A 12907-nucleotide genomic window follows, 5' to 3' on the forward strand; every position below is an offset into this window, starting at 1 on the left:
TGACTGGCATTAAAGTAAAAAGAACCTTATTTGTAGCCTCGACTAAACGCGATGTTCGCTTATCCCAACCAGCGCCATCTACAAATAAACCATAAACAAATACCCCTTCTTTTGGGGGCTTTTTACACTCTTCTGGTCCAACTTTAAGAACGTCGTTATGCATTGTTACTTGATCAAGAGCCCAGCCTTGATGAGCGCGAGCTACCTCTTGCCGCATTGCAGTCAAAAATCCTTGTGGATTGAAAAATCCAGACATCCAAAAAACAACAGGTCGCGATCCAAAGCACTAGTTATAAAATTGTGTATGCCGCTCAAGAAATTCTGTAAACCAAAAACCCAAGCTGGAAGATCCCCAGCTGCCGCGCTTAAACACAGTGGGAACCCGTGCATTAAATATATTATCCAAAGCGTCTCTTAGATTTTCACTCATTATTATAGTTCCTTCAACAGCCAACAATAAGTCTTTAAAAATGGTCCGAACTAGAATTATAATCTAAAATGAAAAGAGAAGTTAAGTTAACAACATAAACATTAGTTTACGTCGGCTAGCCGAAGTTTTTATACCAGTTACTCGTAGAGTAAGAGGGTATACTAGATTCGTTGGAAAGTATGTAACAGGCAGAAGGAAGCGATTCCACCCCATAAAGTATATATATTCTTGATCACGATCACTAGCCGAGTCGATCTAGCCATGTCCGTCTGTCCGTCTGTCCGGATGAACGCTGAGATCTCGGAAACTATGAGAGCTAGGCTATTGAGATTTGGCGTACAGATTCCTGAGCTTCTTACGCAGCGCAAGCTTGTTTCAGTAGACTGCCACGCCCACTCTAACGCCCACAAACCGCCCTAAAATGTAACTCCTACAGTTTTGATGCTAGATAAAATAAAATTTTAACTGAAATGTATTCGTCTTGTCAATACCTATCGATTGACCAAAAAAAATTTTGCTACGCCCACTCTAACGCCCACAAACCTCCAAAGAAAAAAGCTATGACGTCAGAGCCAGACAATGCGAAATGTTTTTACGCGTGTATGTGTGTGTATGTAAATAGTTGCCGGCCGAACTAAGCGGCAAAGAAAAAAGCCCTGCCGGCGCTCAGAGAGAGCAAAGTGCGCGGCTAATTTATTCTATTGAATAATGAACCTTTTATCCATTTGTCCCATTGACGGGCAAAAACCTTTAAAGATCTGTACATCTTTATTTATCTCTCTCAAAGAATATGAATTAGCTTAATAAATACCTATAGATTGTCCCAAAAAAACTTTTCCGTTTTCAGTCCAATGCTCTCAAACCAAAGTAGTTAGGACAAGCCTTGACACTAGAGCCAGAAAACGACATACATACATACATACATATGTATTTATGCATGTGTGTGGACGTAAAAAATTGCAATCTAATATCCGCGGCAAATAGAATTCTTTCAAACAAAGCTATTCAACCAAATATTTTGAAATACAGAATGTGCCTTAAAATTGTGTATGTTTAGCAAGCATACATAAATATAAATGTTTTTTGTCTATTTTATGTGTTGCTTTCTCATTCTTGGCGCTGACTGAAACAAAAGCAGAGCCGAGAAATGACAGCAAGGGAGAGAGAACAAAGTGCGCGGCTAACTTATTTTAAAGTTTGTTATCTGAGTAACGGGTATCTGATAGTCGAGGTACTCGACTATAGCGTTCTTCCTTGTTTTATTCTTGCGAAGCCTATTTGATACTGATCTGAATTTCACAAAAAGACGCCGACGTAGCAGAGTTGCCAGAATCGAAAAAGTAGATATAAATATGTATGTCGGTATTCTGTTACATAGGATAGAGATGGCATTATGCGCCTAATGATGAGAGGTTATTAAAGACTGCAACCGTTCAGGAACATCCCGGCCCGCCCTGAGACACAGTTTCTGAACTGGGCAAAACGGCAATCTTCGTGATTGGCCTGGTCATCTCTCCTGTTGAGGTCTTCAGTTTGACTGCTCAAACGAGGTTGTCCTTTTCTGGATAGGTTTCGACAACCCGTGCGATGAGCCAAGATGCTGGTGGTGTATTATACTCCTTAACGAGAACTACATCACCGATCGAGAGGTTGGGTGTGGTCCATTTCGGACGTTGTTGCAGAGTAGTCAGATACTCCTGATGCCATTCCTTCCAGAATCCTTGAAGCATAGCCTGGATGCTTTGCCAATATCCTAATCGGCCCACAGGGATGTGGCTTAAGTCAGGATCTGGCACGGTGGTTAACGGTCGCCCAATTAAGAAGTCGGCGGGTGATAAGTAGTTGTCTTCGGTTTCAGATGTGTAGCATAAGGGGCGTGAATTTATCACTGCGCTGATTTGAGCAAGCAAGGTGCGCATTTGTTCGAAGGTGAGCGTTGAGTTGCCGGTGACTCGGCGCAGATGCAGTTTGACACAGCGAACTGCCGACTCCCATTTCCCCCCCCCCAATGAGGAGCTCTACGGGGAATGAGTACACAGTGAATTCCGTCATCCGCCAAAGTGGATGTGACGATGTCCTTGTGTCGTTGTGATGAAAGCAATTCTTTCATTTCGTTGAGGGATCGCTTAGCTCTAATAAAGTTGGTTCCGTTGTCATTTGTAACTCTGCTGTACACCACAGCAGCATACGCCTTGGTTGAGGCATCCGAAAATCCGTGAAGTTCGATATTGTCTGCGTCGTTGGCAACGAAGCGTGGTAATTGGAATTTTTGTAGAGTGCCTAGACCTTCTCTACACTTCAGCCAGTTGTCCGCTAGTTAAGTTGGGAGCGGGTCATCCCAATCCAAGTTTAAGAGCCAGAGTTTTTAAAAAATAATCTTAAATTGGATTACAATGGGTGCCAAGAGTCCGAGAGGATCAAATATCCTGGAAACGTCGGACAAGACTTGTCTCTTTGTGCAGTCAGGATTTGCCGCTAGACCAATGTTGTACGTTAGAATGTCTTTTCCAGGATCCCAGTATAGTCCGAGAACTTTAACTGGCGACGATTGTGCGTTGGTATCATCCTTTTGTATGAATGAGGTATTAGATACCCATTTCCCGAGTTCCAGATTTGCGCACGACTTCAGCTGAATCAACTCGTCTCGCCTTCGACGTAGTTCATCCTCATTCGTTTGCTCAAAGCAGAAGTAGCTGGCACGAACGTTATAGAGGGAAGGTTGTATTGCTGGAGCGATTCTGTTGCTTCGCTAGCAAACCGAGTAGCTGGGAGACCAAAGTCGGGTGGAAGTGGACACACACATTTAAGCCACAAATCAAGACAACAACAAAATTATTATAACAACCAGATGAACAATAATAATTTAAGGTATAGCCAAGACAATAATCAAAACAAAAAAACTTTTAGTAATTATAACCAAAATAAAAATATTTCTTGGAACCCTGCCAGGGTAAAAAAAAAGCCTGCAGGCTTTATCAACAAAATCAGTGGAACACAAGACAAGCCAGAGCCAAAGCAGATAAACAAGTCTATTCAGATTCAGAATAGGGCCAATAGCGGTTATAGTCAAGGCGGAAACAAATATCAAGGTAACAATTATAATTAGAGCAAGTGAAATCAAACTATAAGAAATGAAACTTAGTAGCGCAACCTCAAAATAAAAGGGTACCAGTTGGTTGGATGAGATTAAACAATATTGAGGACCAGTTTTTAAACAAAAGCCAGGGGTAGGCTTACCCTCCATAATAACAAATGATAGTAAAATAAATAAAAAGTTAAAAATATTAATTGACACACAGGAATTTATAAAATTAGAATTGAGCTTCCGAAACATAACAAGGACTATCAGATACCCGTTACTCAGCTAAATGGACAAAAGGGAAATGGAGATATACAAGCATCAAAGCGAGACTGCAATGCGGCACTTACCCCTGATCACAATATATGGTTATGTGGGCGGTAGACAGATTTAAGAGTTATGGGCGTTAGAGTGAGAGTGGCAAACTTTTTTTTGGGTCAATCGATAGGTATTGACGAGACTAACACATTTCAGTTAAAATTGTTTTTCTAGCATACAAATTGTGGTTACCACAGGTTTGGGGTGTTTGTGGGCCTTAGAGTGGGCGTGGCATATTTGCGTTACTAACTTGCCTTGCGCTGAAAGCTGCGGAATCTAAATCTGAAATCCCAATTCTCTGTCATTGATAGTTTCCGAGACATCCGCGTTCATACTTACGATTTTTTTAAGTTTGTGGGCGGTTTGTGGGCTGTTTGTGGGCTTTAAATTGGGCGTGGCAAATTTTTTTTTGGGTCAATCGATAAGTATTGATGAGAACAAAACATTTCACTTAAAATTTTTATTCAGCGTTCATCTATATACTATATGTACTTTATGGGGTCGGAAACGCTTCCTTCTGCCTGTTACATACTTTCCGACGAATCTAGTAAACCCTTTTACTGAATCAGCTTTCTTGGCAGTTAGAGGGCTGACCGTGCTCAAGATGACGATGAGAACAATACATTTCGGTTAAAATTTTTATTCAGCGTTCATCCGCACAGACAGACAGACTGACAGACGGACATGGCTAGATCGACTCGGCAAGTGATCCTGATCAAGAGTATATATACTTTATGGGGTCGGAAACTCTTTCTTCTGCCTGTTACATACTTTCCGACGAATCTAGTATACCCATTTACTCTACGAGTAACGGGTATAAATATTTTAAGAGTAGTGGTTGCGGAATTCAATAATTTGTGGAACCCGACCATCACTAAACAAAATCATCGTTAGCCCATATAATCTTTATTAGTGTAGATGCCAAAATAGAATTTACAGCTAACAGCAACACCGTCTCATCACTATCGCGTTGGAAGGCCTTTCAGTGCTGGAAGTTTAACCATGTGAGTCATACGTATACGCCCTTGCACACCTATTTTGTGATCTATTTGTAAGTCGATCCAATCTCTCGGTGTTTTCCCACAGAGCGTGGTGTAAGCCCCGATCGGGAGGCTTATTAGTTTTCTGTTTTGCGTATATATACTGGGAACTTGGTGACCGCTTGCGAGCTTATAAAGATTATTGCCTCGAAATTATTTTAAAACAAATTATTTAAACAAGAAAAAAAAAACCCAAGTAAATGTATTATAAATCTCGTGCGAATTAAAAACGATATTCGCTCGGTTCCACAATATTAATAACTCCGAACCCCCCAAAAAAATAACGACCAAAAAACAAATCGTAATGCCACTCGTTTAGCCACTATATGTCTCGAATCTTCGAACCTTGTTTTGTAAGCGCCCAATAATGATGTTATATAAATCCCAATAATGTTGCCGATATCCAATTCAATAAATTTAATCCGGCGAACAAATACGTTGTACATACGTAAGAAAACTTGTACAATTTTCTGTTGTCGGTAGACACTAATTAATCAGACTCAACTAACGATAATGGAATCTTAGCTACTGAAAAAAAATGTTAAATCAACAAACGCCCCTTTGTAAAAAATATGGATAATACCTTGAAAAAAATCAGTAACTGCTAAAGGTGTGTTGTTTCCTGAATTGACAACTTAAATTATGAATCGGAAGTATCTCTAGGGTGTCTTCGTCGAATAGCCGAGAAGATTATGGTTGGGTGGGTAGAGAAAGCCAGTGTCGAATATCACCTAAGACCTTGTGAAACGTTAGCCTGTCAGTAATATTTATAAATTTGGTTCTATTTTCTTTTCTCTTCTTTTCTTTTCAATGTTACGTTATATAAAGTAGTTTCTGACCCACCCCATCGCCGAAGGAGCTAAGGGACTAGAGGATTCCACCCGACGTTTTCATAACTGGGTAGAAGGAAGAGATCGCTACTAACAACTTATCTGGTGTATCGCGTGCTGGCAACACTTTTATTTTTCGCGAAATAGCAGCTCCTCATCCTGAGTCAACCCTTACATAACTTTTGGCGCCCAAAACGTGGGAATAAAAACTTGTAGTGGTACGAACATAGATTTAATCCATTCAGTAGTGTTTAGATCATCCCGATGCGAGTATTATTTGTGCTGAAGTAGTTGAACTTGATTGGTCTACCTATCGCATTATAAGGTACGGCAAGAGGTCGACCCCCTACAAGGCCTACGACGCTGCTATTCAGATACGGATAACAGACCGAGAAACGAACGGGGATTGAGATACACCAATAGGAAAAAATAGCGAAAACATCAGCTAAAGTTTGTTACTCACAATTATTGCTCACATTTTGCTGATTTAGGAGTTGGTTGTAGGATTGCATATTTATAGAACATTTAGAAGGGGACTAAGATCACATACCTATACTAAATTATCGCGAAGCTGGCGTATTTTTCTGTCAAGGTACTACTGCGGCAAACACAATTTTGTCTAATTGCCAGTAAATCATCGACGATGTATCTTACCTGGAATAGAGAGTTAAAAATCTGACAGTTCGAGACCATCATATTGTTTCAATAAGCGACATTTTTCATAAATTTAAACTGCAGGAATAGTCAAAACATAGATCAAGAAAAAAAAAATCAAAATGCCAGTTACAAATACTCCTCCAAGCGCCTCTTCTGGTAATATGGAGAATAATTGCGCACTATTTGCAACTGTCATGGATAATACCAATCCTTGTTATTATCTAGCGTGCAAGCATGTCTTTCACAAAAATTGTGTAGAAGCATGGTTAACAGAGAATTCTTGTTTTTATACCTGTAGTGCCCCAATAACCAGAAAAGAAATTAAAGTAGTTGTAGGAAATTGCTCGCCCTCCCGTTCGCAACCAGTGCCTCCACCGCCCAACCCAGTTTCGCGGGGAGTAACTACCAGAAATTTAGCCAGAACTTTAGCCCAGTTAGAAGAAGCTAATACGGCCACCATACCCGACCCAGTCCCGTTAAACGCCAGTGGTGCTCACTATTCTGCTTTACATGCTACCCAGAGTACAATCCAGGTTGAAGGTATTGCTAGTAGACCAATTCGCGGAAGGCCCCGCGCCGGTAGACCAGCTCGCACCACAAACACCCGTCGAAATCAGACGGTGGACTATAATACTATCCAAGAAATGATAGAACAAACGGTAAATACCGATATATCATCTTGTTCTATACATAACCGTCCTCAATCTAATAATAGACAGGTATCCGATATGAACCGGGAATCATCATCTCTCAGTTCAGCATCTATACATTCTAGGCAGACAGTCGACATCATGCAAAAGTGGGGTGTACATCTTGATGGGTCTACTGAAGGGTTAGGAGTGGACGAGTTTATTTATAGAATAAAAGTCCTAACCGATGAATCATTAGGTAGTAACTTTACAATCATGTGTACGAACATGCATGTCTTGTTCACTGGAAAAGCTAGCTGGTCAAACATTTGCGCCTCACTCCGTCAACAATATAAGGACTACTGATCGGACTTTATGAGCAAGGAATTGATTAGAGCGCGCAAGCAAAAGCACGGAGAACCGTTTTCCTCTTTCTGTAAGGCCGTGGCCTCGTTAATTGACAAAGCCTCTATTAAAATTGAAGAAGAAGAGCTTTGTGAAATATTAAAGACCAATTTGCTACCCGATACGAGAGAAAAGTTGCTATGCCAGCCAGTGCATTCTGTAGGACATTTACGTCGTTTAGTTCACATGAGCGAAAGTTTATTGCAGGAGATAAGTTGTTGCTCAGATCAGGGTAAGTCCAAACTAGGATCGAATCGCCGTCAAGTATATGCGCTAGAAGATGATAGTTCCGAAACCGAAGAAACTGCACAAGCAGAGGCGGAACTTTCTACCTTACAAAGCTTTCATGATAAGCTAAAGTGTTGGAACTGCGAAGAAGTAGGACACATCTGGCGGAACTGTGTAGCGGAGCGTCGTATTTTTTGTTATACCTGTGGAAAGCTAAACGCCTACAAGTCACAATGTCCAAATTGCCTCCAAAAGCAGTCGGAAAACCGACGAGTGGGTGCATTCTCCAAAAACCGAGTGCCCCCGCAAATGTAAGTTAAAATACAGTAATAGATAAGCAAGCAAAAGGAAATCTATTGACGAGACTAAAACAATTCAGTTACAATTTTTTTGCTACCATGGAAATTGTGGGCCCCACAGGTCTGGGCGGCTTGTGGGCGTTAGAGTGGGCTTGGCAATCTTGCGCTGCGTACAAGGCTACTGAATCTACATCTGAAATCCCACTTGTCTATCCTTGATAGTTTCCAAGATATAAGCGTTCATACCTACGATATTTTCAAGTTTGTGGGCGTTGAAGTGGGTATTGATTAGAAAAATACATAAAAAACAGAAACCGTAATTGATAATCACGTCGCAAAATGTAGAAATAAGAATTACGAAATGTCTAACTTGAAGACAGAAGTATTTAATAATTATTGCACAATAATCCCAGAAGGTTCTTGTTTTACCAGATTACTTAATGAAGAAAAACTTTATGAAAACTAGAGAAAATACAAAACTGTACATGTAATCCAAGTTGGATTCATTTTTGTAAATTGACAAAATACAGGTAATGACACTCATTTAAATGGGTAATATTTAATAACTTTTAATGGATAGCCTCAACATTGCGGCTTATGTATAAAACACAACTTCGTTCATATGGCTGTCTCGGCTGGCTTTACAGTAGCCCATTCGGTCGACCCAATCTTCGACCAAGCGCTAATGAGCCCAATCCGCGAACCGAAAACGCATTGGATAGTCATGCAGCTTAAGCTGCTGAACCAAGTGAATGTTATATGGCCTTAGACGGAGGTCTTTGGATAAAATCCGTTGCAGGGAAGTGCGCGAAATGTCCAACTCCTGAGCACGGTGCCGAGTTGACGTGGACGGATTGTCATTGATATTGATTGATTTCGGCCACCGCACGAGCGCGTAAACGTGTTGTTTTATCCATCAACGATCCAGTCTCACGCACACGCTTTACAAAACTATCCACAAACTGCCTGGAAGGCGCTTTATTTTTTCCAAGTTTTGACCGCAATTTTCTTGCAGTTTCGGTTGAAGACTCTCCACTTTAGAAGAAAGTTGTCAATATTTCCATATTTTTTTCGCAAACCTTCTACTAAATATCTGACACATTGACAAAATTATCGATAGTTCAAAAAGCCATCGCTAGATGAGCCACCCTGTATATCCTACACTAATGTAGACATTTAGATATTTCAATACATACCCCGCTCGAAAATATACTGATTTTTTTGTATCCGCATATATAATATCTTTCGATAATATTAACGTACTAATTCCTCTTATTCAAATTACCAATTATCATTCTACCTTCCTGAAATAACCTGCCAAGTTCAGTAAATACTGAGCCGACTCTACAGGCTCAAGTTAGCTCTGCAGAAACACCATCTGCCGTACCAAAACTTCTGTCAGTGGTTCTGTAAAAAAACCAAATATTTGTTTCTCGGCTTTCCCCTGACCAAACGGCCTCCGAGGTGTTGGACTATATACAACATAAAACAAAATCCCAAAATATTACCGTGGAAAAATTTAGTTTTAGCTATGCTGTATCCAAGTCAAATTTAAAATTCTGTCTTACCTTAAATGTAGTCTCTGGTTGTTAGATATTGCGCAGCCCCTTCTCAAATTTTTTACCATATCTTTAGAATCTTCACAATTTCCCCGTTTGTGGAAGGAACCGTTTAAAATTCCTCTCCCAAGAAGGGTAGCAAAATGGATGCAAAGTGTTATAAAGGTATCTCTAAATAGTCCGCGATCCCAAAGCTTTTTAAAAACATTATTACTCCTCATTTGCAGCCCTTCTGTAGGTCAGTTATATCTCCGTATCAACACGGGCTTATGAAACGTAGATTGACAACCACTAACCTTATGGAACTTACATCTGTTGTGATAAAAGGATTTAAGAAACATCTTTGCACAGACGTCATTTACACAGACTTTAGTAAAGCAGTTGACTCTGTAAATCACGTTCTTCTTGTTTATTAAGGTTCCCTCTTATCTCTGATCTCTTAAGTTGGATCTTAATTGATCTGAATTGCGAAACACAAAGAGAACTTTTTAAAAATTTCAACTTTTCCTCCGGTGTCCCCCAAGGGAGCCACTTGAGGTCGCTACTTTTTACTTTATTTATAAATGATCTCCCCTCAGTTATAACTCACTCTCGTGTACTAATGTACGCAGATAATGTTAAATTATGCCTACAAGGATACTTCTTGCCAGTCCAACTTACAGTCCGATTTTAAAAATTTTCAAATTTCTCTGACAATTTACTGGATCTATTTTGCTCTCAGTGAGGGTAATGACTTCTTGTCAAGTCAATCCTCAATATGCGACATTCACGCACCGCTCGAGGCAGATTTTCGCGATAAATTGACATAATCATACAGAAATGGTCAAAAGTCGGAATTACAAAACAGACTATTTGCTCACTATGCATATTGTATGAAATAAGAAATGGCCATATCGTACGTCTATATGATATAGCTGCTATAGGAACGATCGCCGCCGTGACGACACCTTTTTTTCCACCACCAACTTTGAAGTCTCATTACTTTTTGAACAGCCGTCGTATCGAGGCAATTTTTTTTTTTATTTACTCTGAACCTTTTGTAATACAATAAATAAAAAAAGTTTTCAATTATTTTTTCCGTTTTCAAATAAGAATTTTTTTAAAAAGGGTCCAAAAAACGGGTTTTGAATAAGAAGACCCCCTTAAATAGAAAATTAGTATGCAAATTTTTTCTTATTTTTGGAGGTATGTTATCTAAACTCCCAGACTATAAGGTTGGTGTAGTTTTACATTTGCTGCCATAGGAAAAATCAATTATTTTGTTTATATTTCATAAATTTAAATATCTTCCCCCGTCTAATTCTCAAGCTATACACCTACTAAAATAATATCATTTCAAAAAATCATAAATTAAATCATATTGTAAGCCAATTTATTATGTTAATGAATTAATATAATTATAACAAAGATTTATAATGTTTCTTCAAGTAAGTTGAACACAGATTCAAGTAACGTTGATTTATCCGTCTTTCCATGTTTTCTTTGCCCAGTTATAAATGGGTCCGACCGTAAAATGAGTGTGTTCAATATGTCTGTGTTTGTTGCAATCCGTGACATTTTTCGGCTGTGATACAATCTACATTTTTTTAATTCCTTATTATTAGACTCGGCAGCTTTTTCCGAAAGCTCTCCGATTGACACGAGTGCATGCTCAATTACAGAAGTTCCATGAACTAACACCTTATGGACTGTAGCTTGCAAATAGTACCATGGATACTCGTTTATCAATTCCTTAGCAGTATCGATGGCATATTCATTTAATTTGTCCAAATTTATTTTGTACCCCGAGGCGATAGCTTGAAGTAGAGTGGCACAACGATGGATAGGGTTTTCATTAAGCCCTGTAATTTCAGAAGCCAATTTTGGATTTGAAAAAAATTTTCTAGCCACATTTCCATTGTTTGACGATCCTCTGCCTCCGTCTCTGGGCTTGTCCACTATTATTCCCATTTTTTCCCGAAACGCCGCTTGAATTTTAATTTTTGCTCTGGGCCTCTAGCTTGCCACATTTTGATAACGGACTTATAGGAAAGATGCAGAAAGTATTCAAAGAAACGTATTTTTGCATGAAGTGGGGATAAACCGAATTCGAAATATTCTCTGTTCACGTCTTTCTTTAAACATTTATCCAAGTTATTCATTACTTTTGGAATTGCTCAACATATATAACATTTTGTAGAGGACGACTCACTTAAAGCGTTGCACACTTTTCCGTCTACCATAGTAAGTTGTAAACTATGCTCAACAATTATCTTTTTATTATAAATCAAAAATTCTGTCGGCTTGAGTTGATGTATTTTCTCCTTAAAGTATTTGTCCTCTTCGATTGACAGTTCAGTTGTCTCCTTTTTGAACTGAAAACGAACTGGCCTGCAGTAACGTGTCGATGAAGGCCGCGGATTCTTCCAAATTATTGTATGACTACTTTTTGAAATTAGTTGGAGAGGTACGTATGATGTGACAAATAGGCTCTTGTCCTCTGAATCGTAACTTGAAAAACTTTGTTTGAACTCACTATGGCCCGTACTTCCGTCAAAACCCCACTTTCCAATTAACGTTAGGTTTTCAATAGATTCATCCGGGATTGATTTAACTACATCATCTTGAAGCTCCAATATGTTCGATGCTGTATTATCCAGTAAACTTTGCAAATCAATTTCAGCATGAGATTCATCTACTGATATGTTTTTAGGGTCTCTTTTTTTTGCATTTACTATGGTTTGGTAGCTTGGAAATAAGTCGAAGGATATTTTGCTATTAACGAAATTCCTTATAGGCAAATATTGACTTTTGGACATGGCGGTCTCCATTATTAGGGAAATTACTTCAGTGGGATCAGCTTGCATTGTCGGCTGTTGCTGATTTTCATTGCGCAAAGCAGAAACAGTGGACTCATCGATATCAATCAGCTGAGCTATACGACGACGCTTTGTTCTAGATGAAGACTCCGCAAAATCAACCTTTGGACGACCACGACGAGAACTTTCCGCTATATGCTGAGATGAATTTTTGGTGGACTTTTGGAGGATAATTGACTCCATTACATTTAGCCAATCATATTGATATTGTAAAAGTAACGATTTTTTCCGATCAAACCGAGTCCAAAAAGTAGCAATTCTTTTGCATATGTAGCCAATCGATTTAAAAAGTTCGGTTCCGTTATTCTCAATATTATTTTGAACATTCTCTATAATTTCCCGTAATTTCGCAGCGTTGCTACCACCTTTGGTGCACCATAAATTTAAAATATATTGTCGTGAAAATACACAATGATACGAATCTCCTTTGGGAATGCAAACAAAAATTATAAAAGAAAAACGGAAAAATAATTAGAATAATTTTAAGTAAAAGAAATAAACTGACAAATAGAAGCTGTAAACAATCACAAAAGACGAACACAAAGACACAACAAAAACAGAGACACAAAAGACGA

At 39.0% G+C, this 12907-nt stretch overlaps 1 long non-coding RNA gene across 1 annotated transcript in view; it reads right to left on the minus strand.

Annotated features, from left to right (window-relative positions):
• Positions 1-363: 363 nt before the first annotated feature.
• Positions 364-12907, minus strand: part of LOC139353522 (uncharacterized) — a 182854-nt gene continuing 170310 nt past the window's right edge. Inside the window, exon 3 of the long non-coding RNA XR_011604840.1 lies at positions 364-493. This is a non-coding gene — a long non-coding RNA (uncharacterized lncRNA). The remainder of the gene's footprint in view (positions 494-12907) is intronic.

Source organism: Drosophila suzukii, chromosome Y (genome assembly GCF_043229965.1).
Source record: "Drosophila suzukii chromosome Y, CBGP_Dsuzu_IsoJpt1.0, whole genome shotgun sequence".
Taxonomy (NCBI): domain Eukaryota; kingdom Metazoa; phylum Arthropoda; class Insecta; order Diptera; family Drosophilidae; genus Drosophila; species Drosophila suzukii.